This window comes from Ctenopharyngodon idella, chromosome 2 (genome assembly GCF_019924925.1).
Source record: "Ctenopharyngodon idella isolate HZGC_01 chromosome 2, HZGC01, whole genome shotgun sequence".
Lineage (NCBI taxonomy): Eukaryota > Metazoa > Chordata > Actinopteri > Cypriniformes > Xenocyprididae > Ctenopharyngodon > Ctenopharyngodon idella.
Window position 1 is genome coordinate 8572458 of NC_067221.1, and position 27223 is coordinate 8599680.

A 27223-nucleotide genomic window follows, 5' to 3' on the forward strand; every position below is an offset into this window, starting at 1 on the left:
ACAAATACAAAGTTCAGGCAATTCTGACATTTTGTACGCTAGCAGAAAAGACGTAATTTTGTAGTCTAATGTTATTTGACTCAAAATTATGATGAAAATATTATTACTAGACTCATACGCTTGTAAACAACGAGATTTCGAATTAGATTTATTCCTTATGAGTCAAAGCAATGGCCCTGACATATGCTGATCGCATTCATTCAGGTTTTCTGTAAATGCTACAGATCAGTGTTATGACATTAGCACAATCATATTACTCCATTTTCATCTTTCAAATGTTCAACAAACGTCATTTATCTCCTATGAATCTGTGAAGTAACGTTCAGGCAAACGAGTCTTGATGCAAGAGAGACACAAAGAGAGAGAAAAGACATCAGGAGGTCTCGTCCAGACTGACTGTGGACGTCCGCCAGGTTTCTCTCCAGAGATTGTGCCCTCTGAGTGTTTTTTATATGTCAACGTCACAAGACAAATAGCGACAGGGTGTATCTGCCCCCTCACCCCCAAAGATGAATCACCCTTGTTGTCCAGTTTGCCAGTCTCCAAACGCAGTCCGGGCCACGATCTCACTGGCAAACGCTGCCATAGATTGACCTTCTACTCAAGGTAATGATTACCCCCTTGAGCATGCGGCAGCTGGCAAGGTAATGCATTGTTGGCACGTAAAAGTGATGCTGCAAGAACCAGAAGGAGATCAGGAGACTCGTGTACCCTAGAGTTTGACCATCTGTGGCCTATTGGTCGTCATTAAGGTTTCTAATTTGGGACGACTGGGGAATAAACCAAACCAGGGCTGAAAATGTCATTACCTGACTCCTGGTGAGGTGTCCTCCCATATTTACATATTTATACACCTTAATTGTCTTTGCCTCACTGCCGTGACATTGAAGCGGTGAAAACCGGACCAATTCTATTCCAGGTATTACATTTGATGAAAAGCCAGTGCCATTAATGTGATAATATAACCCTGTAGGCTGAGACGGACCATTGCGCTTCAAATAGAAGGGAGTTAACGTTGTAGAATATTATTGCGACTGTTGTTTTGAAGGCCCGGTTACGTTAATGATCTCTTAATTAGAGCTGTGTTCAGACTGTCAGATGGTGGTGTCTGAAAGTGACACTCGAAGCTAGCTTTTTATATCTTCTTTTGACTTATCTTGTGGCGGTTTTAAAAGTAACTTTTCAGATACATGTCAAAAAACCTTCCTAACAATTATATTAAAAAGCTGAAAAACTTTTATTTTCATAAAGAAGTTAAAGTTTCTTTATTATTTTATTTTAAATAGTAATATTTTACAATATTACTGTTTTATTGTATTTTTGATCATATAAAAGCAGACTGAGAATAAGAGACATTTTAAAAAACTGAACAAACTTCTGAATGATAGTGTTTATATAAAACCTCTTTATGTATATAAATGTATATGAGAAATTCACAATTCTGTATTATCCAGTATCAAAAATAAGATGAACCTCAACTCTTCCAGTGAAATAAATCTAATCTACAAATGTTGATGAGCATAGCCAAATATGCTGAAAATTATCTATGGTCAAGAGGAAAATTAAAAGTTGACAGACATCTTTCCCCGGGGCCTTAACCCATCTTACTCTATCTTATTCTTAATACACTACCTTAGCTTACCTCAACACTTTTGTTTTACTTTGCTGTCTTTTCTTTAGACTGAGAGCTTGTGCAGTTGCACAAGAGTGGCAAGGTTTATAAAGCAAATAGAAATGCAATGCTTCCGGCACAAACAGAGACCTAGCTTATTTTTATCAAACCCAGGCAGAGAGGAGACAAATGATATGCAGAAAATGCTCCAGTTGGAAGCAGGGAAAAGCTCACTCAGTTCGGATGGATAAGAACAGTTTTCAACCTTACATGTAAGCACTGGTCAAAATAAACTGGACTGGTAATTATGTAGTGTATATCACAAAAATATCATTTAAAGGGGGACTCAGTAGTATTTCAAATACACCATTTGGAAGTTAGTCGGGCCGATACCAACAACAAACGTCTAACCAATCAGCATTAGGGGGCGTATGACGGTCGAGGAGAGAAAATGAGCAAGAGGGAGATTTGACAATAAGAAGAAAAAAAACAAACTGCAGAACGAGAAATGGGACACAATACAAAAGAGATCAAAAGAATATCACTGGAATGAAGGTTTATGGCTGGGCAAGTGCTTTAGGATTTATATCAGAAAAGCTTTCCAGCGCTGGAGAGCGCTAAGAGGGAAGGCCTGAAAACTGCTTTGATCCCGCTCATGGGAGTACACTGGGTTTTGATGGTCTGGAGCTGCTGTGCTGTTTGCGACTAACAACAAACACTTTGTATTTACTCTTGTGTACTGTACATTGTGTTTTGTGCTTCCTTGTCGTTTGTTCATCAACTGCGCTTTATTTTTCGTGAAGCATTTTGTTGCGCGTCAGCTGTGATAAACAGACATCCACTCTTGCATTGCGTGTGCAACAGTGGCCAGATAGTGAGAGCTGTGCAGGTAAACCACTGCGCACTGACGCCTGCTAGAGAATGAGGTGTTTAGCGTCATTGTTAGTGCACTCGCCTCGCATGCCAGCAGCGATCGGGCCGGTGTTCGAGACCGACTCGGAGCAGGGTGGTTAGGATTGGAGTGTGGTGTTGGAGGCGGAGCAATGAAGAGAGGGGTGGGTTTGTTTGGGTTGATTTCAAATATCAACAATGTCCAACAGCATTGTTCAAATTCTACTTAGAGCACCTTTAATGCGACTGTAAAGGGGAGAAAATGGTTATAATGGCTTTATTTTTCACAAGTGAAACTTAAATATATATATATTATAATGGCAGTGAACGGTACCCTAGATTTTGAAGCCCAAAAAAGTGCATCCATCCATCGTAAAAGTAATCCATACGGCTCCAGGAGGTTGATTAATGCCTTCTGAAGCAAAGCAATGGGTTTTTATAAGAAAAATATCTATATTCATAATTATATCAACTATAATCTTGGTAACTGCCGTACGCAAGTTGAGTTCTGGCAAATGAGTGACCTCTGACCCGACGAATGATGTAGGATGTAGTAGCAGCATAAGCTTAGAGCAGACGCCTCTCACGAATTTTCATTTTAGACTTCTAATTCGTGACTGGTGTTTTATTTCGCTCTATCTTCTGCGCTTCTGTGTTCGTCAATACGTCATGCGTCGGGTCAGAGGTCACTCTTCCACCGGAACTAGACTTGCGTACGGCCGTCACCGGAAGCCAGTTATTATAGTTTATAAATCTGGATATTTTTCTTACAAAAATGCATCGCTTCACATCAGAAGGCCTTTATTAACCCCCTGGAGCCGTATTGATTTCTTTTATGATGGATGGATGTGCTTTTTGGGGCTTCAAAATCTAGGGTACCATTCACTCCCATTATAAAGCTTGAAAGAGCCAGAATTTTTTTAATATAACTCCGATTGTGTTTGGCTGAAAGTAGAAAGTCATATAGGATGTCTTGAAGGTAAGTAAATTATGGGATCTTTTTTTTTTTGGTGAATTAACCCTTTAATTCTTATCATTGTGACTTTGAATCTCACAATGTTACTTTATATGTAACAATGTGACCTTATATCTCACAATATCACAATGTTTATTTTTCTTTCTCTGGGGCAGAAATAGGCTTCCATTGAAATGCATGGCATTTGTTCTTTGGAGAAAAAAAAACTCCCTTGCACTCTGTGTCCCGTCAAACAATCAGTTTCTTCCTCACATCACGTCCATTAAACACCACAAATATATATGACAATATTTATTTCTGTATCTCCACATCCCAAGATTTACATCTAGTTTTGGATAAACCCCTCAGCAGTTACAGTGTGAGATAAATTACAATTTCCCATAGAAAATATGAGGATCTTTTATGAAATGCAGTAATATGTCAGAGATGGTATTATTATTGGGAGATGCGATGGTCTGTGGTTCTACCTTAGGAGAAAGCATAACAGATAACTTGGTTCATGTATGCCTTGATAACAATCACATTACAGCCTTGATGTCGTTTAATTTTGTTTAGAGCTGTGCAACAGTCAATCACTGTTTGCGGATCCCATAGAAATGAATGAGAAGTGCTGTAAACAGAATCATACCTGTCACGCAATTGACACGATAAGCTATTTCCTCACAAAAGTGGTTTATTCAGTGTAGTGAAGCCTCTCCTCCATTGACATCCATTAAAAAAACAGCCTCTTGTCTCCTTCCCGGCGTACCACAGCATTAGCAGGCGTTATGCTTATTTTGGCTAAGGTTGCAGGTTTGCCTTCCAGTGGCTTTGAATATGTCCTCCCATTATTTTAAATTGCACTGACTTCAAACTGTTTCCACGCCAGCATGAGATGTACGAGTTTTAGCATTTCCTTCAATATTCCCAAGATATCTGGCACTAACAGGGCGCTAGGCTGACAAGAAATGACTTTTGGCTTTATTGTATGAAGAACAAGATACATCTCCCTTAAGAAACTGGAGACTTTGTCAGTATGAATTCAGTTTGCCAGGAGTCACAACAAATCTGTAGCAGACAAATTTGGCTAAAGCATTGGGAGAAAAGCATTTTCGCTTTCATTAGCCACCCTGTCCCTCCAGGGCTCACAGAGCCCGGTCTATCCTCCCTCCCCCCAAACACCCTCTCTCTCTCGCTCTCTCTCTTCTTCCTCGTCACATCGCTGCCTGCTGCCAGCTCAGCCAATCAGAGCAAAATGGGTGGAGCCTCTGGTCTCAGTTGGACAGAGCTTGTTGAAAAGAAAGAGATGCTTTCCTGAAAGACTTGGAGTAGCTCTCCTCTGCGCGAAGCTCACCGTTTTGGGGCTTGGCAGTGAGTGATGACTACAGCACGGGCAACTCAAGTCTAGCTTTAGCATTCTGGCACACATACACACACACACTGAAAAACACAGAAAGAGAGAGAGAGAGAGAGAGAGACAGTGGATGTCACAAATCAACCGTGGCAAGTGCAGTTTTTCGACTTGGAAGAAGCAGGATAATGCTAATGAGTTAAAAGAAGAGATCAGCTTCATATGGATTTATCTGTCTGATTGTAATCTGATGTGATCCTACTTGTTTTGGAAGATCACACATTGCACAACAGGATCTGAATTGCACCTATCCTGCTTGAACAAAAATCAATTTGCTGGGACTTTGCATTCGGAAAGAACTGATGTTAAAGTTTGTGCATCTTGTTTTTAATCTTTAATCAAGAAAAAGGAAAGAAAAACAACTAATGGCTATCAAACATTTTAATTGTACTCATAAAGAGTGCACTTAGGTAGCTCACTCACTTCGGAGCGTCAATACAATACCTGGATTACCCTTTTGACTGCCTAGTGAACCCGTGTGAAATCACCGCGGAGGAGGTACGGCGGGGGGCCGAGCGGGTGGGAGCTGCATTCCTCCACTGGAATCCAACATCCTGACTGCCGCTACAAGCCGATCGGATACAAACGCTGTAGGGACAGGAGTGGAACCACCCTTCACGGTCTGGGTGAGTACTCTGTCACAGTTCACTGGATACTCAATCTATATTGGTTTAAACCACTGAGCTCATCTTGTAGTGTTGGAATCATCTCCTGACTTAAATGTTACAGCGTTTCTGGGGTCTTATATCTGTGCACATCCTATTATGGATAGCTGCAGTGTTCGTCAACTACGTCAGATTAACGTAAGCTGCAGGAAACTTCATTTTGGATCCCAAAAAAAGATATGGTTGGTTGTTCTAATTCTGATGTAAACAGTGCTTCTATTTGACTGTGAATGACTTCATTTGGTTTTAATTACGTATTTATTAATTGAGAGTATTTCGGAACACTGTATCTAACTGTATAAGTGATCATGAGTTTATGCAATAATGGTGTAGCAGCCTTCTACAGGGCATTTGCCTCCATCTCATTAAACTGGATTTGATTTCATCCCACAATGCTTTCTCAAACTAAATCTAGAGCTCGCCCCAAGAGTTTCCAGCTCCTTGCACAACGACAATAACCCAGAGGGGCGCTCTCAAAACATGCAAGAAGTCCTTAACTCCCTTTCCAAACTTTCTCCTCACTCCGAAGCTTTTGAACATAATACAGAAAAAACACGAACAGCAGTGGAGAGCTAAAACAAAACCGCCCCACAGCTACAGTGACTCACGGGATGGCTTCCTCACAGTTTGGCTTGGATGTGTGCCTGGACACCGCAAGGAATCCGAAGAAAGAGCGAGTTCCTTGATTTCTTAGGCATGTGGGTCCTGTCTTTTGCAGTAGTCTGAGGGGTAAAAGACAGACTGCATTGGCTTACATATGTACATTAATCCTCTTTTCTCACTCTGACAGTGGCAGACCAAATGCATGCTGACATTTCCATTGTTGTAGAAGAATATTTAATGCCCCTTTCTGTCAAAATACAAAGCAGCTTGCTTTTTAATCTGTTGCAGAAATATTTAAGCTGTCCGTGGACTCACTCTTTCTCTCTCTTCCCCTCAATCTTTCGCTCTGCCTGTCTTAACAGTAGGTTTCAATACAAATCATTATGGAAAAGCCGATTCCTGGTGTGGTTTTACCGTGTCTATACAACAAACCCACCAGGCCATCTTTCTGTGGGAAGAACAGCATTTTAATCCACAATATTTAGCAGTGCCAGCGATCGTGAATTTGTATTGTGGGCTTACACCTACCCGATAGTCAGCCATTGACTATTTCGTCACAACAAGCAATCAGACAACAATGGGCCACCTCCATTCAAGAGAAAATAAACTCTTTGGAGACCAGCATATAGGCTGACAGCACTTATGCAACACTTTTGATTCTTAACTTTGCCTACAGAGGGAGCAGTTCTCTTAGCAAGCACTCTACTACCTCACACCAACAGAATCGCATTCAGAACGGCCAAAAAACATTGCAAAAAGAAGAGATGACCACTCAATTATCAGTTTACAATACTGATTTGATATTTGAGAGGCCTATCCATTCAATCTGACATCCAAACATGATCGATTTCCACTGATACTGTCAAGGGAGGTTTCATCTATGTAAGGTGAGCAGAAGATGCTGAATGTTTCTGCATCTGCGACATGCAGGCCAAAGTTATTGGGATGCAAGTCCATGACGTTTCCCCAGTGAACATCCTCTCCTGCTTACCAAGAAGCCCTCTGAGGTTTTTGAAGTTTTAAAATGGAAGAAGAACACAAACTCCATTTCCAGTCCCGGAGGGGACGCTGATATGTGTTTGTGCATGTGTATGTGGGCTGTCATTTGCTCTGTGAAGTTATAAAAGAAATATCGATCTGCCCAAGCAATATTCACCGTCTCAGAGGATAAACTAATGTAAAGTAGATTCAAAATATACTGTGTATATGTTCACTGAAATGGAAATATAAAAAGTAGTCTGAGGCTATCTCACTAAGAAAAGACACTTCACAAAGTGCGAGCTGGATAGAAAGGTACATTGTATATATAAAGTACATTTTATTATATAAGGTTTGCGGCAGACTGAAATGAAATCTCACAGTTTATCTCTGAAGCCACTTGATATTTTTCAGTATGTGGCAGCTTTATAATACACTTCCTGTGCTTTTATCAAATACAATTTCTGTGCAAGCAACTCATTTTATCCAACTGCTATATTAGAGAAACACACACACACACACACACACACACGAGTGATGGGCAAAACACTAAAGATTTCTGTGAGCTGTATTGCAATTAGAAGATAATCATTTGGGAAATATTCTGGCTTTAAAAAATGTAAAATTCATACAAGTGCATAATGAAAATGAATTTCGATGTTTGGTTATCTTGTTTATCACTTCTGTTGCCATCAACTCCGAAAGCGTAATTTGCTTGGCTCATTAGCATGCATAATTACATGCAAAATTCTAAATAACCAAGAAACACCCTAATAACTTCTACAGCCTGAACTCCTTTGAACTTGCTTGCGTGTGTCATGTAGAAATTGCGAATGTCAGTCCAAGTTCAGAGTGCAGAACTGTGGGGTGGATGATATCGAGCTCATTTTCATGCAAAACTCAAGAATAAATTGTAATGGGAAAAAAATTCATGATATAAAAATGATAATATCTATCATACTGCCTAAAAGCAAGATGAGAGGATATGAGAAAACCATAAAAATGCATAAATAATTAAATATAAAATTATAATATTCCTCAAAAAGATGAAGCAGACAGACATATATGTAGATGAAGTGTTGTCTGTAACTTTTATACTGCGTTCACCAGAACAAAAGTCGGCTTCAGGCCTTTAGTATAGCCTCATTAGTGTTCAGGATGAGTAAATTGGTCTTTCATGTTGGTTATCATATGGTATATTAAGTTACTCATTAGATAAGCTTCAGTAGTTTTCAAATCTAATTTCAAAGGGGATCCCAGGTCTACTCCTTTAATGGAAGGGACATTTAATTTAAATGAATTGGGTAATTCCCCTGCCAAGACCAAACTAAGGCACTATGATAAAATAGCATATATTTATAGATAAGAAGCTGGGCTGCTTTGATAATATGGATTCTGATTCACTTCATTTACATGAATAACTCGCAGTTGTGTGCAGTGAGCTAAAAAAATAAGACCTTATCATTTAAATCATCATAACAGGTTTGTATAACCAAACACGTGAACATTGCAGTGCTAAGATTTCTTCCTGTTTGGATCTGTAGCGATTTCACTACCTATTAAGACATCCACAGCATATCCGGTTATGTGGTATGCACAGCCACATTCCCAAGTTAATGGTGTATTTCACCATGACATGAGGCATCAAAATGGGAATACTCCCTGCCAGCTGGTCAAGGGGCCAAGGGGAAAATGATTTATTTGACAAAGATTTAAAGATCAAAGGCAATGACTAACCAGGAAGCACCAATCTCCTACTGCAGATGATCACAGAAGGAGTCTCCACCAATCAGCCCTAGCAGCAGGACCACTTCTCTAAGTTTTAATTGGTTGCTGTGTACCGGCCGGCCTTCACAGGCGTCAAGCTGGACGACATTACATGTGGCGGCAGGGTCAGTTATCGCACTGCCTTTGCTGTTCTCCCTGCAAAGAAACTCTGTGGTGGAGAGTAAAGTGAAAACTGTCATAACTATTCATAACGGGGCTGTCTCATCAAGGAACTTATCAACCTAATTTTTCAACACGGATGTAAGCTATTTCCTCTGAATGTGCAAGACGATTATAAAACGTTCTTGCCCTGTAAAATGCGTGTAGTGACATCGCAACTCAGGATTGGTCACTCTGTTGTCTGGCTACCAGTTTCTCTGTAGCTGGCTCAAGGCGCTATTTGAGCAACGTAAACACAAATTAATAATAAAATTAAAAGAAATATCCGCTATTTACATCTCATATCGTCATATCTTCTTGCATTACCAAGGCAAAGACTGTCGCATCTGTATTGCATTCCAAAGAGCTCCGTTATCAGCCCCACAGCGGAAAATGAAACCATATCCATACTGGCTGGCCTAGATCGGCACGGAATGAAACGGTTAAGCAAAGAGAACGGTTTGGCCCAAGGGTGGAAAAGTGGCTTTAGTTACTGTATTGTGTCTCGCATTTGATCCAGTGCAATTATACTGCATTTGCTATAATTTGCTTTCTTAAAACTAACTGGATATAAAATGAAGGGTACTGCTATAGGAAAACCAAGGAGGTTGTAACTGGTTATATTTAATGCCTGGTTCAGACTTCATGATATTTTTTTGTCTGTTACTAGTCACTAGGGCTGGGTATTGACATAATTTTCACGATTCGATTCGATTTCTATTCGCATACTTGCGATTCGAATCGATTACGATTACGATTCGATTCGATTCGATTCGATATAGATTATTTTGGATGTAGTATATCAGTATATCTCTTTATTATTAAATTATAATGAATATGTAATGGTGCATAGCTATATCAGAATGTTGCTTTCTAGAGTTCACTTTTCTAGCTGACTAATGAGTTTATGGTCACTGAATATGTTTTTCTGAGGTAAATGTGACGTTACGTGACATTGTTTACAAGCTGTTTTATTGACGTCTTTCCGAGGTTGAAACACTGATTGAGCTATTATTCAAGACATGATACGGATTTCGGTAAGTTGTACTGTGTATTTTCACATACCTTCAGATGTTTAGTCATGTTTATTTCGCGCTGTAACTGGTATTAAAGCGGAGGAGAGGATGTTCACATGCGCTCCGTGCTGCTGCTTCTCTTTAACTGAGGCGCTAAAGCGATCTGTCACGTCACATTAAACAGCGCCAAAACGGTATTTATATTTTAAATCTCATAATAAGATGCACGTCATTTGAAATCTGAGACTTTGCTTCATATCAAAAGTAACAAAGCACAAAGAATATTGCGATTTATTGGATGGGAGGCGAGCTACATGTTCTGTTCATTCATCAACTGAAAACAGACTAGACTAATCGATTCTTGGGATTGAAGAATCGATATCGGCTCGTAAAAATAAGAATCGATTAAAATCGAGAAATCAATATTTTTTACCCATCCCTACTAGTCACTGTGTCAGACTGTGTGATTTTGACTCTTAAATTGTTGTCGTGTCACGGACAAGGAGCTTCTAACGGCAGCTGACGCGATGACTTTAACAATTGGCGATTGGCTCTTATTTAGAAGGCGGGACTTATTCCACCATATTGCTTGTTGCACTTTCTCCCATTCATAATAATACGAGTGCACCGTATTTCTATATATAAAGTCTTTGTTGTCATCCACTATGACACACTATACGAGATAAAACGATTAATTCATTTGCTCTGGATGAATATCGTTGGTGTTACAGGGCTTGAATTTTAGCGTGGGATTGCACATATTGTACTTAATTTTACTGATTCCCCCAGATTTGTGCGCACATAAAGTACTAATTTAAGTTTTTTTTCACTGCTTATTGCGCTTAAACAGTCAAATACACACAAAATAATGTCAAAATGCCAGTCTTGTCGAGTATTCATGTATACACAGTCAGTTATGTTTTAAGTGAACGTAAACACTTGAGAAAGAAAACGCATGTGTAACAGTATAATGGATCAGTGCGTCAGGTCTTAAAGTGATAGCAGCCTAATATACCTGCTGCCAAATTATGAAATAATACTAAAAATATCTATATGGTTTTCCCCCATGGTACTGCTGTCAAAATTGTGGCCAGTGAAAATGCTGAGTGGCTAGTAACTTTGGAAAACCACTAGCCACAGTGGCTGGTGAGCAAAAAAGTTAATGTCAAGCCCTGTGACCAATTATAGTTTAGAATTATTGGGTGGCACCTGGACACGCACCTGCCTTACTATCAAATATGACCGATTCATTTGAAGGTACAACATCAGCAGCACTGCAACCTCACAACCATTCATTACTGCTGAGCATGGAAACCAGAGAACCTGTCTGGCTTAACTCCTCGAGTGGAAGACAGAGCAGAAGAGACAGAAGAACCATTGTATTACACACCACAAGCCTGTCATTGTCTGTACCCCAATCCCCTGGTCTCTAGGAGGCAAGATGGATGGTTACGGTTATGGCCAACTCTCCTGGCATTTCATTCTGGGCCCCCTGACCTTTCCTTGCAGCAATGTGATGCACATAACCTATCGATCAACTCCTGACCACTGTTTCTCCGAGGACAAGTATTGTACCAGTGTGCTATTTATGTTGACTTAAATCTGCAATATGGGGATCAATGTTAGATTCATGACCAACCTTGGTTATGACAAATTCTTGGAGCTAGGTAAATATATGTGCTTTGAAATATAACGGTTAGTGGAGATTGATGCTTAGAGACTTTGTAGAGATTGATCACCTCAGATAGACAATTCGCACAGTGCTGAAAGACTCATTAGTGACCGACACACAGTTCATTACTGGCTTTACTTTGAGTTGTTCACTGCACCATTTCACAAATTTTTCAGAAGACCAGAAAAACTCATTTAGCTTTGTCCTCTGCCCCCCTTTGTCTTTTTTTATCTCTTGTACACTGAACACAGACTAGCTACCTTGTTGCTGATTGGACGCATAGGCTAAGTTTCCCATTTTGTTTTGTGATTTTATATTTGAAAAGGGTAGACATGACAGCTACATTATAGTCTATTGTATTCAATTTTTGTTAAATAACAAAGAGGAGAAGATGAAATGTCACGTTATGCATATTTGGTACGACACATTTTACTTTACCTCATTTATATTCATAGTTGTATCAAGTGGTTTCTTTAAAAAATGTTGATGAATTAGATTTTAATTAATATGTGTATGAACATGATTGTAAAGGAAAAAAAATATATATACCTGATATTACCTGTTCATACACATATACCGGTTTATTTCACACCGGTATTAAGATCTTAAAGCAACATTATTTGGGGGTAATTCTAGTGATTTTTAAGCAAAGCAAAGCCAAATAAAATACAATAGCACATTTCACTTTTAGCGTGATTATGCGTGATGCTGCAGCAGAAATTACCCATCTATATCTACATTTGGTCAATTTAATTTAGTCACACCTTCACACTGAAAATTCTGTCATTATCTACTTATCCTCATTTTGCTTAAAACTCTTACCTTTTGACCTTTTTCTAGTGAAAGTTTAAAGGAGTTATTAAAAAATATCAAAAATGCTCTCGTTGAACCCATATCCTTCTATGCATATTTCATTTAATCTGACACTGCATGCTGTGCTGTAATCAATGAAGGTAATCCTTATTGACATCGAATTGAGTTTAGCACTGCTGTGCACCTTTATAATGACCTTTTTGAAGGACTTAATGAGACTAAGATGTTTCTTGTGACTGTGTTGAGAGAAAATATGAGAGACAACATATTTGTTCCTAACATTAGAATTGCTTTCCATTTTCTTCCTTTACTTCATGCCTGTCTCTGGCCCTCAATAATTCTTGCTGCAAATGTCTGAGTTCACTTTGTGCTTTTGAGATGGTCATCAGAATTTCCCTCAGCACTTATCATCTAACTACTGAGATTAGCAGCAGGCAGGTATGGAAATTCTCTACTGATTAAATATCCTTTAGTCCTGACATCTGCCATCCCTCCTTCCATTAAATTCAGTAACTGTTGTTGACACCTCAGCCTCAACTTGGCCACATTTGAAATCTGTATGAGGGCCCAACGATTTGAAGATCCTTATCTGAACACAATCCAATTCCCTACTTCCAGCTCTTCCTGTATATGAGTGAAGTTTTCAATGATAAGTGCTATTTTTTGTCATAATAGAATCATATACTGACAAAATACAGTACATTCAATAAACAACAATAAAGACTTCTACATTGTTATAAAAAAAAAGCCTGTATTTCAAATAATTGAACCTTGGCTGAGAGTTTGATTGACAGGCAATCTAACCAATCATAACGCTGAATCTGCCATTTTGTTCAACAAAGCAGTCAGAGGAATTAGTAGATTAATGTCGGTGGACTCGAACTTGAAAAATGGTGTGTACTGACATCTTTCCGCAGTTGAAACAAGTGTTTATTTGATGCTATAAATTAACTAGTAGGAAGAGTTGATTGGTTCACAAGCCTCTGGAACTGAGGCGCTACAGTGATCTGTCATGACACATTAAAGAGCCACAAAATGGCATTTATTGTTTAAATGTCTTTAAAAATTACAAAATTTGAGACTTTGTTTCATATCAAAAGTATGTCTCGTTGACGCGTTGTCAATGCCCTTTGCTCTGATGTATTTTTCACTGCGTGAAAACAAGACATGTGGCGCAAGAGTAACTAAAGTCTTTGCTGTTCTTTTGAACCTCCTATAAGAACCCTGAAAAAAAATTATCAAGCTTTCCACAAAATAATAAGCAGCACAACTGTGTTCAACATTGATAATAAGAAATGTTTGAGCACCAAATCAGCATATTAGAATAATTTCTGAAGGATCATGTGACTGAAGACTGGGGTAATAATGCTGGAAATTCAACTTTGCCATCAAAGGAATAAATTATATTTTAAAATATATTAAAATAGAAAACAGTTATTTAAAATGTTAATAATATTTCACAATATTACAGTTTTTACTGTATTTAAAAAAAAAATAAATGCAGCTGTGGTGACCATAAGAGACTTCTTTTAAAAACAAAGAGTGCTTTTGTGTTGGATTTATCCCTACCCTGTGCATGTCTTAGACTGCCAATGATAACAAGGATCAGAGATGAGAGAAATAGACCTTACAGACAGAAAAAAGATTGTAGGGTGTCTAAGCAATTTGATTTTTAACATATAAGACTCATGTCTTTACCCATATCTCATGCAGACAGTCACAGAGTAGTGGTCTATGTGAGAATTGACTCATCTTGCAGAAGTCTGAATTTTTTTCATCATGTTTTATTTTATCTGTGTGGTTCAAAAGAATGTGCGCTGTCTTTATGTGTCCACCATTCTGCCAGTGCAGCGCTCGGGCAAATGACTCACAGTTCCTCTCCCACAATGCCTACAGGCGTAAATCAGCCTCAGTAGGATTAAGCTGAATGTGAGCAAGATTAAATGGCTCTTGCAACTGTCTTCCCATACATCTTATTGGAATTCACATGGCTCTCTGCATGGTCCAGACTTGACTCTGCTTTCACGGTCCAGGAGTTTTGAAAAAGGCTGCTCTGGCCGACTCTTATGGATGTGGTATGGTAGATAGCTCAGAAGGCCACGTAAAGATCTACAGTAAATATATACATGACCAGACAAAAGTTTGGAACAAAGAGTTTTGCATGATATTAAAAAGCCAAAGATCTGAAGTCTTTTACTTAAATAATTGCACATTAGCTTTGTAGACAAATAAAGTTCTGCCCTAAGAATGTATATAGCATTTATTAATTAAAATAATTACATACTTTTTTTATTTTTATTTTTTAAATGAACAAGTTGGATGGCAAAGTGAGGAGGAAGTGAGAAGCAGCTAAAATATAAGCTAGCTTTGAATTGTTTTAAATGAATCATACAGTGATTTAGATAAATATTTTATATTCATTTATTTTTTATGAATCATTCATTTATTAACCTATAAATAATTTAGATTTCCATTCAATCTATAGTGTACATACATTATTTACTGTTTGTGGTCACTAAGATGTTTTTTGAAGCTGAATTTTCAGCAACTATTACTTGAGTCTTCAGTATCAATATGATGATTTGCTGCTCAAAAAACATTTCTTATTATTATCAATATTGACAACAGCTGTATATAGTTGTATGACAATTGTATGGTCACAAGTTAAAGTGTTTTAAAGTAGCTATGCTGAACAAACCTTGGACACCATTTTCATTTATAATGGATTTTCAAATATAATTGCAAAAATTTGTTAAATAAAATGTTGTAGCTCCCAAGTTTAAATAGAAATGTACTGTAGTATATTTTAAGAATAAGCTCCTTTTTTTTCAGGATTTTTTTTTTTCAGGAAAATGAAATCATAGACTGTATCTCCATACTTGGAATAATAGTGCATTTATTCAAAGACTGCTCAGAACACAAAAGATGTACTCGGTATATCTGCATGCAGTGGAGTTGAATGACAACGCAGTACGAAATTTTAAAGACAGTCTTTGGAAAGGTCATGGCATTATGTGAGATAAGCAATGAGAAAGGTCAGAGAGAGTCTACATTTTCCTTCAGATCATATTGAGAATACTTTTGACGTCGCTTTTTTAAAAGATTTCTTTGTGTGAGTGTGAAAGAGAGCCAAAACAGTGATTGCTGTGAACAAATATGCTAATGAGAGGAGAGGAGATTTCAAGTGGGTCAAGGCAAATGTGCTCTCAGACATATCGACGGTGAAGGGTTTAGTATAACACATGCATGTTGAGATAAAAATTACCAGGAGGAACGTTAAATATGACTGTGATGTTGAGACAAAAGGTTATAGAACTGGGAAGATTGTACAACACTGAACCTCCCGACTCTGAACAAACAATATTCAATCCCTATAAACCCGCTCTCATCGCTGTAACCTCTCTCTCTCATGCAAATGGACACTCTATCAGCTGTGTTTCCTGTGAGATGCAGGTTCACGAGCGGCAAGCAGGGCAAGCCCTCTAGTACTCAATTCTGACTGAAATGGAAATCATTTTTGTGCAAAAAATATACCAGTCGCTGCATCAAATATATTGCAGAAATTGCTTAGCAGGTTATCTTTATTTTCTATTTGACATTTGAGTGAAACTATAATTTTTTCCTCTTCCTTTCTTCACAGTGTAGTAGAACAAACATTTTGCAGTCTCCACTGAGATTAAAGCAATACCCCCTATTATAACTTGCTTTATGGTGTATAAAAATAGCCTGATCGCTCTTCGTAGGCTATGGTATAGCTGCGTTGTCCCATAAGCCCAATTGCCAGTTGTGTATTAGTTGTCAGTAGGTTGAATACAGGCTGAGGTGGGGCAGAATGATGCAGAGGGCCAATATTGAGGTATGGACTTCTCCATTGCTCCAGGGCACACTGTCAGCAGCATTATTCTTCCCCTTCCCCTTGTGCACTTCAGTCGATTCCCTCACCCCGACTGCTGAACATGCTCTTCCACCACACATAATTAAAGACCCTAACTTCAATCCACCATTTACCGGGTATAAATTTACTCGCCAGCCACAAAGTCTTCTGCAGCAATTTGCTAAACAAGGCTGTGTAGCTATTAGCATCCTTGTTCTATTGGCCATCATTTTATTTCTGTGCATGATTTTAAAAAGGCTTAATTTCTTGTCTAGATGTTTCCTTTCCTTTCCTTTCCTTTCCTTTCCTTTCCTTTCCTTTCCTTTCAAAACAAAACAAAAAACAAAAACCTTTCCAAACCTTTCCTTTCCTTTCAAAACAAAACAAAAAAACAAAACAAAATAAACCTTTCCTTTCCTTTCCTTTCCAAACCTTTCCTTTCCTTTCAAAACAAAAACCTTTCCAAACCTTTCCTTTCCTTTCCTTTCAAAACAAAACAAAAAAACAAAAAATAAACAAAATAAACCTTTCCTTTCCTTTTCTTTCCTTTCCAAACCTTCTTTCCTTTCAAAACAAAAACCTTTCCAAACTTTTCCTTTCAAAACAAAAACATTTTCAAACCTTTCCTTTCCTTTCAAAACAAAAACAAAAACCTTTCCTTTCCTTTCCTTTCCAAATAAAAAACAAAAACCTATTCCTTCCTTTCCTTTCCTTTCCTTTCAAAACAAAACAAAAAACAAAAACCTTTCCAAACCTTTCCTTTCCTTTCCTTTCCAAACCTTTCCTTTCCTTTCAAAACAAAAACCTTTCCAAACCTTTCCTTTCCTTTCAAAACAAAAACCTTTCCAAACCTTTCCTTTCCTTTCCTTTCAAAACAAAAAACAAAACAAAAATCAAACTAGATATAAACCTATAAAACAAAATAAACCTTTCCTTTCCTTTCCAAACCATTCCTTTCCAAACCTTTCCAAACCTTCTTTCCTTTCAAAACAAAAACGTTTCCAAACCTTTCCTTTCCTTTCAAAACAAAAACCTTTCCAAACTTTTCCTTTCCTTTCAAAACAAAAACATTTTCAAACCTTTCCTTTCCTTTCAAAACAAAACAAAAAACAAAACAAACCTTTCCTTTCAAAACAAAAACCTTTCCTTTCCTTTCCTTTCCTTTCCAAACAAAAAACAAAAACCTTTCCTTTCCTTTCCTTTCCTTTCAAAACAAAATAAACCTTTCCTTTCCTTTCCTTACCAAACCAAACCAAACCAAACCAAACCCTTCCTATCCTTTCCAAACCATTCCTTTCCTTTCCTTTCCAAATTAACACAAATAAATAAATAAATAAATAAAAATTGGGCACTGATAAAGAAATAACATATTTACATTCAATATTTAATAATAATAAACAACAATTATTAAATGTATTATTTTAATTATTATCATTATTATAATAATAACCAGAATTACATGGTATTTAGCAAACTATCTGACACCATTACCATGCAATGGTACGCCCACAGTAATGTTTTATAAAGAGGAACTTGGATAATTAGAAAAATAGGAGAGAGACACTCATGCAGGGGGTCTGGATGTCAGTTGTGTTCAGTTGTGCTCATCCAGTTAGCATCTGCTAGCCTTGGCTTAGCTCACACTTTGGCATGCCGTCTGTCAGAACTATACAAGGCCCCTATGGCACACTGGGCAGAGACGATGAAATGTGTGTCTGAGAGGCAGTCGGTCCACCAAGTGTGAACTGAAATGCACTAAACAGGGTGTCAGTTGAGTTTCTGAGGGCTCTCTCAAAATAAACATGATCAGGTTTATGCAAATAAATAAATACATTTTACAATATTATAGTAGATGATTCACCAGTGTCTGTTTTTTTAACAACAGCATGAAATAAACTCATTTTCCCCTGCTTGCTAAGATTTCTAATATAGGGTGATGGCATTTACAGCTCAGGTGTTAAAAAAAAATGCATTGAGAACTAATGCTTGGTTTATAAGCTATATGTTTTATAAGAATTATCACATATACGATCGAAATCTGAATTCCCAAATCATTTGAAAACCCTGGCTCCACAAACCAGAATAGCAGAGCTCACATTATATTCTTACAACAAGACCATTACAGGCATAATGCATTATACAGTAATGGTAGCACTACTTCATACTGCAAGTCAGGAACTATTTCAGTCAGTTAGGCTGTGTCAGCAGGGTTGAAATTGGTCTCTAATGGCTTGCCTATATTAGGGTAAATGCCCACCTCAACTATGTGCCAAAATCAACTACCATGGGCCCTTGGCACCACATCGCGCTGGATTGTTCCAGATGGAAAGTCTTTCCAATGTTTTCTTCCTTTCACAACAGAATGTCTAGTTTGATTGTTTCCCTTAGCAACTTGACATTTCATCCATATTAGCTTTGTGAAGCATTCAGTCTTGAAATCCCAAAGAGAATAGCATTATGTTTTCACAAATTCAGTGACAAGTGAACACCACAACACTGTTTTCTTCCCTATTTTAACTGCTTTGAAATATGAATGAAAGAATGAAAAAAAGTATTAATCTTACACATAACCATCTAATTCCATTAAGCCACCTATGATCCATAAAGCATCCACCTCCATATCGTTCTGTCTCACATAACCAAAATAAAGTCAAATACCATTTCTCTTTTTTAAGTTTTAAATTTTAAAGCTGTTATCAATGGTTGCCCACGGGGGCAGAGGGTAAAATGGCTTATGATGTATGGAGGCATGAAAGCCAGCAGCCAATATGCAAAATGGGCTGGATGTCATTATCTTTTGAGGACTAGTGATGTGAGAACTGCCAGTACGAGCTGGGAAATGGTCCATCATTCAGCAGAGTGCTCTTCCACCCCCTCAAACATCATTGCATGCCGGTTTCGCCTTTGCATGCAGGGACCTCTTCACTGTTTTGGCATGCCAAGCAAACAGAGAGTATAGAAACAAAGCTCTGATGAGTCTAGCACCTGTCTGGAGAACTAAACATTGGGGATGATGCATGGAAAATAACACCCACCAACTGGTGGGTGTAACTCAGTGTTAGCTAATCAGCAAACTGGAGGAGAAAAACTACAAAGACACATTTATAGTAGATACACACGTTGGAATAGTTTACTCAAATTTTTAAATTCTGTTATTTAGTGCTGTCAAATGATCAATTGCGATTAATCGCATCCAAAATAAAAGTTTTTCTTCACATAATATACGTGTGTGTACTGTGTAAAATAAAAACAAGAAACTTTTATTTTGGACAAACTTTTACCTTTCATAAACTTTTATTTTGGATGCGATTAATCGTGATTAATCCTTTGACAGCCCTTATTACTTTCACCCACATGCTGTTCCAAACCCGTATGCTGTTATTTTTGTTCTGTGGAACACAAAAAGAGAATATTAACATCTGTCAAGCTCCAAAAAGAACAAAAAAGTAGTAGTCCCATATGACTCTTGTGATTCAGTAATAGAGATTTCAGTCTGTTCATCACACAAACAATAATGAATTCAGAATACTTGGAATATAGCACACAAGTAGTATGCATTACTTTAATGGCACTGTTGTGCTTTTTTTCTGTCTTTTTTTTTTTTTTTTGGAACCTGTCACTATGAACTAATGTTGTAAGGAAAACCACTGCATTTCATATTTTAAAGTGCCCCTATTACCATTCATGTAGTATGTAATATGGCTGTTTGTGAATGTAAAAGATCTTCAAAGTTTCAAAGTGCATGATAAATTAAGTTATTGTCTCCCAAAAGAAAGCGGTCATCAGTAATTCCAATCTTACTTCCTGCACAAACCTACATAAGTTTGTAACAAATTTGCATAATGGCAGCCTATGCTCTTCATTGGCTGCCCGCGAACAACATCTAATTTGACCCGCCCTCAAACGCTGTAGTTGTAGCTGAGGCTTGGAAGATTTTGGTTCATATTTGTCGATATGTTAAGATGCGGTTTGCTGCAAAAGCAAATCCACTTTGTCGTGTCTTCCAAAGAATGAAGACTCGAATTGATACAGTAAAACCAACAGCGTTGTTACTGTTCGTATCACTGTCTTTACAAGCGCTGAGAAAGCCTCGGGAGCTGAAATTCAGATATTCTAATGAAAGTTTAGTTTCCGACACACTGTGTAAGCGGTAGACCAATCACAACATACTGATCCATCTGACCAATCAGAGCAGAGTAGGCTCTTGGAAAGGAGGGGTTTAGAGAGACAGAATCCTTTATTAAACCGTTTCAGACACTGTGTGAAATCAGTTGATGCTGCACTGTATAGTGTGAGAAAATGAAAGTATTTTTGACCTTGAATGCATGTAAACCTATTTTGTAGGAGACCTCCAAAAGAAAATTAGGAACTTTTAAAATAGCTTAAAGGGTTAGTTCAACCAAAAAAAAGAAAATTACCTCATAATTTACTCTCCCTCAAACCATCCTAAGTGTAAATGACTTTCTTCTTTCAGCCAAACACAATCAGAGTTATATTAAAAATATCCTGGCTCTTCCAAGCTTTATAATGGGACTTTATAATGACTGGAGGATGAGTTTTTGAAGTCCAAAAACAGCCATAGGCATTCGACAAACGTCCAAAAAGCATTAACTTCCATGATGTAGTGCACAGCGACATGACATACAACGTGTTATAATGTAGGACATAGCATAGTACGTCATGGCGTTGCGTAGAACGTCATGGCATTGTGTACTACTTTGTGGAAGTTAATGCATTAAGTCGAATGCATTAAGTCATTAAGTTATCGCATTAAGTTGAATGCATATGGCTGTCATGCCGGAAGCTCGTTATTTTACTTTATAAAGTTTTAAATAAGGATATTTGTTTTACACAAGCACATCGATTCGCTTCAGAAGGCCTTTATTAACCCCCCAGAGCCGTATGGAGTACGTTTTATGATCGATGGACATCGATGGATTTTGGACTTCAAAAACTCATCCTCCAGTCACTCCCATTATGAAGCTTGGACGAGCCAGGATATTTTTTAATATAACTCTGATTGTGTTTGGCTGAAAGAAGAAAGTCATATACACCTAGGATGGGCTTGAGGGTGAGTAAATTATGGGGTCATTTTCATTTTTGGGTGAACTAAGCCTTTAATAGGGCAATTTAAGAAAAACAAAACAACAGCATAGGGGGTTTTAATGACATGAAGATGAATAAATGATTATCTTTTTGGGTGAACTATCTCCTCAAAGCTGTTTTGGACTGATGAAAGCTTTTGAGGGTTTCAGACACAATGGAACATGGTCTTGGCATGAGAAGCTGTCTGTGGCTCCTGCGGACTAAGCAGCACACTGGCTGCAGTCCCTCTGGACCGATGCACTATAACAACGCACATGTATTGATCCAACATCGTAATATTGCAGTTAAAAGGCTTCCAGCCCTGTGAATTATCAGTTAGAAGGCATCCTGGACACATGAATGGATTCAGAAAAGATGCAAACCCCAAGCGGCCATACACACTGCATGCACACGCCCTGTACAACACAGGTTGTGCATAAAGCCCAGTACTTTCTATGATTATTCATATTCAGTTGTTTAAAAGAATATTCTGGGTTCAAGACAAGCTAAGCTCAATCTGCAGCACTTGTGGCAAGATGCTGATTAAAAACTAATTTTCCTTATTTTCCTTTTCCTTACAATGGAAGTGAATGGGGCGGATCCAGTACTCACTGTTAACAATGTAAGGCTGAACACCGTTACTGACAATCATCATTTTGGCTGCGTTAGATTCTCCAGCTTTGTTGTTGTTGAGCAACCGAAGAGCGAGCTGTTAAAGCTCCGCCCTCTTCTGGAAAGGGGAACGGGAGCAGCAGCTCATCTGTATTTAAAGGGACACACACAAACAGCGTATATTTGCTCACACCCAAATAGGGGCAAATTTGACAAGCTATAATAAATGATCTGTGGGGTATTTTGAGCTGAAACTTCACAGACACATTCTGGTAAAGGGGCATTATAAGTCCCCTTTAAACCCTAACATGATGAACATTATGCCACAAATACTGTTGACTAACCTTAACTTGTATTGAACCTAGAATATTTTTTAATGCTCAGCAACCAAAAGAGAGAAACCTGAAGCCCTAATTTGTTACCCATTACATACCATGCCTACATATCCACATTAATGGATTTCTGTTGATCTACAACGCATTCCCCTTTTCTGATCTACAGCCACCAATATCTGTCACGTATTGAAATCTGTGTTAGCAGCTAAAGTGCATTTCCATGATGCATGCTTTACAGCTTCTTTGGTCATTAATGTTCATTGACCCTGATGGAATGGCCCCCATGCAACAGAAAAAGCATTTATCCATAAACCCTCTGAAAGCCAAAAGTGCTACACCCTCCACTCATTACAGAGCGAGAAGCCAAATAACCACTTTATTCCACTGGTCACCATAACGATTTTTCAATGCCAGCACAATTGTTATTTTATGTTCCAGGATAGCTAGCCAAATGCATTCACATGGTCTACTAGAAAAAAACAAACAAATGTAGAATAAATCTGCCCTTCCAGGCTTGTAAATGTATTCACCCATGCTATAACAACCTAATGCACTCTACACATTAACTGATGATATCTGAGATGCAAAGTACTGTTGATAAACCTCTCGGTCACCATTAACCCCAGCATGCCTGCGAGGGAGATGGAAATACACCATCACCTAGCACTCAAATATCAGTAGCCACAAACTCCAGAGGAATTAACTTTCTGCTGCCAGTTTTTCCCTACGGGTGTATGGGTATTTCGCTGGAAAGGATGAGTGGAGAGTGGATGTTGTGCTTAGAGTAATCAAAACTGACCCGTTTAATCTATCTGATCCATCTAAGCCTGTCAATCATCTACTCTGACTTTCATACTTTTGACTTACGCAGTGTGCCTACAGTGCGCCCGTGCTTGGTTGCGTGAGAAATGAGATCTGTGGTGATAGAACTTATGATGACAGTGGCTTAAGGCTGCTTTCGATGGAAACGTACCGCAGAACTGACACAGAAAAGAGTTCAGGGCGACTTACTTAATACGTAATACGGACGGTGTGAAACTCTGCCAAATTTCATATTCCCACAGCATTGCCAATGATAGTTTACTCAATAGAAGTATTTCACCCTGCAGCAGCTGTGCCAACAAATGATCTCAGAATTACATTCGGTGATTTACTCTGTGCTGTACCTTGGCAAACTGACTCCTTAGTCTCAGACGGAACACCCACAGTCCAGTCACTGACCTTCTGATGCATATTGACACAGAAATGAGAAGCGTTGGCTACAGTCTGAGTGACTAAATGAAAAACACTTAATGGGTTAGTTCACCCAAAAATTAAAATTCTGTCATTAATCACTCACCCTCATGTCTATCCACACCTGTAAGACCTTCGTTCATCTTCAGAACACAAATTAAGATATTTTTGATGAAATCTGAGAGGTTTTTTTTTTTATTCCCATAGACAGCAATTTAACCACCATTACAAGGTCCAGAAAGGTACTAAAGACATCGTTAAAATAGTCAACGTCACTGCAGTGGTTCAACCTTAAAGGGATAGTTCACCCAAAATGAAAATTCTGTCATTTATTACTCACCCTCACGCCGTTCCACACCCGTAAGACCTTCGTTAATCTTCGGAACGCAAATTGAGATATTTTTGTTTAAACCCGATGGCTCAGTGAGGCCTACATAGGGAGCAATGACATTTCCTCTCTCAAGATCCATAAAGGTACTAAAAACATATTTAAATCAGTTCATGCGAGTACAGTGGTTCAATATTAATATTATAAAGCGGCGAGAATATTTTTGGTGCGACAAAAAAACCAAAATAATGACTTATATAGTCATGGCCGATTTCAAAACACTGCTTCAGGAAGCTTCGGAGCGTTATGGATCAGCGTGTTGAATCAGCGTGCCGAATCAGCGGTTCGGAGCGCCAAAGTCACATGATTTGAGCAGTTTGGCGGTTTGACACGCGATCCAAATCATGATTCAACATGCTGATTCATAACGCTCCGAAGCTTCCTGAAGCAGTGTTTTGAAATCGGCCATCACTAAATAAGTCGTTATTTTGTTTTTTTGGTGCACCAAAAATATTCTCGTCACTTTATAATATTAATATTGAACCACTGTACTTACATGAACTGATTTAAATATGATTTTTAGTACCTTTATGGATCTTGAGAGAGGAAATGTCATTGCTCTCTATGTAAGCCTCATGGAGCCATCGGATTTCAACAAAAATATCTCAATTTGTGTTCCGAAGATTAACGAAGGTCTTACGGGTGTGGAACGGCATGAGGGTGAGTAATAAATGACAGTATTTTCATTTTTGGGTGAACTAACCCTTTAATTTTATGAAGTGACAAGAATACTTTTTGTGCGCAAAAAAAAAAAAAATAACTTTATTCAATATCTTCTCTTCTGTGTCATTCTCCTACACAGTTTACGCTCAGCGCTTCCAGGTTCTAAGTCAGAACTCTGACTCGGTATTGGCTGACGCTGTTCATGTGAGCAGAACGACACATGCGTGTAATGCTGACGCAGGAGCCGGCCAATAATGAGTCGGCGTCCTGACGTAAAACCTGGAACCACTGGACATAAACAACATAGGAGAATGACACAGAAGAGAGGACTCATTGACTACTTTAACTATGTCTTTAGCACCTTTCTGTACCTTGAAAGCAGTAGCCCCTCACTGCAGAACACACAAGATCCAGTGGGCGGAGACAGGTAGGTTAAGAGATATGTAAAGTGGGAGGAGTTGGATCTAGATTCAGGGGGTAGAGATGGGTAGGTTTAGATCCAGGGGCAGAGATGGGTAGGTTTAGGGATATGCAAAGTGGGAGGAGTTGGATCCCCTGGATCTCACCTGTTCTGCAGTGAGGACCATCTCCTTGAAAGTGGTGGTTAAATTGCTGTCTATGGGGAATAAAAAAAAAAATATTCATCAAAAATATCTTAATTTGTGTTCCGAAGATGAATGAAGGTCTTACGGGTGTGGAACGACATGAGGGTGAGTAATTAATGACATAATTTTCATAGTTAACCAGCACTTAACTAGACCAAAGATTTCCAAACTGGTATTTATTCAGTAAATCTAACATCACTTTTAATTGTGCCTGCGAAAATTAGTACCTATTACTTTTGAATGGACAGAACATCAGATAACCCTCCCTCCCTAACAAAAAATAAATGTACAAAAATGTCAGTCAAATGGTGTCTTTCTGTCAAAGTGGGAGATTGTTAGCTAGAATAAAATGCAATCTGGACCCACATTATGCCGATAAAAGTTTGACTGTGTGACATTAACTGACTTCTAACTGACTAACACTAACTGACTAACTTGACTGTGTGACACTTCAACTACCTCAGGCCAGTGGAATAGACTCATAGACTCAAGCTAGGATAATAACATCAGGTCTTATTAAAGCTCCAAATGTAAACTCACATTTGACATGAGAAATATCCTGAAGGATCATAGCACGACCAAGTAAAATCTAAAAGGGTGACACAAACTTCAGAACACATACATCAAGAGATGACTTGGCAAATTGATCAGACGCTTTAACAGCAGGAAAGATGTTTCATTCATAAATCCTTAAATTAAATAATTTTTTCTAGCATATGGCCTACATCTGAATATCAAAAATAAAAGAGGCTCAGATTAGGCTCAGATGCAGGATAACAAAATATGACCAAAGAAAATAGATGTCCGCACACTGAAATTGCAGCTCCAGAGTTTATTTACCACAAAGGGTCCATTTGCAGCATCCTTCATTGCCCACGAAATGAAGGGTGCATTTCGAGGACGCATTTAAAGGAGCCTTTGAATTTGCAGCCTTTGTTGTGCCGTGGTGATGCAACTGGCCTTCGAATGCAGCCTCGAGATTGGACACCGCTGGGTTAAGAGATCTAAAAAATTTTTAGCTGTAGATTTGTAAATATTTAACTTTATTTTAGCTGTAAATATATAATAATGTTTACGTTTAAATGTCAATATGTCCATATTGTACAATTCAGAATCTATCCAAATGTACAAAAACATACATTTTGTACCTGTAAATGTTACGCATTCATGCATACGTATTAACAATGAGACCAGGCTGATAATACACAGTATTGTGTCTGAGGACGACCGGACCGGTCAAAATTTTGCACACTTTGGAGCTACATCTGAATATCCACATACTAAGAGTTTGTAACACAAAGTTATTTTATACTTGCCCAGATGTTATCTTAATTCATTATAAGATGCACAGGGAAAGTTTAGACAATAAGACTTGATATGTAGAACAGGCAGGGGAGTATTGTCTGTTGTTTCCTCTGTATGATTGATTCATCACTTGTTTCTCACTTTCATCTCTGAGCAATGTTAGAACTTTGTATTTCAGCACTTCTAATGTTACTGTCTCCTTAGGATGAATTGTTGTTGTATTCCTCATTTGCAAGTCGCTTTGGATAAAAGTGTCTGCTAAATGAATAAATGCAAATATACATGATTGATTGCGCACAAGTTTCAATGCAAACGCTGGAATCAAACCCCACTGGCCTGAGCAAATGCATCACTGCCAAAAATCAGAACGCCACAGTGAATTTATATTTAATTGAATTATGTTTCTAAAAAGTATTTACATAAATGCAACCACATTCCACTTTTCCAATACAGTGCAATGTAGGCAGTGTTGGGAAGTAACTACAGTAACAAAGTAGTATTTTTCAGTAGTGTGACAGCACTGCCAGTTTTTCCTTTCCTTGCTTTTTTCGTTCTTTTTTTTTTTTTTTGTACATTGTATT

General features: G+C 38.2%; 1 protein-coding gene across 1 annotated transcript in view; it reads left to right on the forward strand.

Annotated features, from left to right (window-relative positions):
- Positions 1-4745: 4745 nt before the first annotated feature.
- The window catches only part of brinp2 (bone morphogenetic protein/retinoic acid inducible neural-specific 2), a 107369-nt gene continuing 84891 nt past the window's right edge, over positions 4746-27223 (forward strand). Inside the window, exon 1 of the mRNA XM_051872763.1 lies at positions 4746-5495. The gene's annotated coding sequence lies outside the window, so the exon portion shown is untranslated. The remainder of the gene's footprint in view (positions 5496-27223) is intronic.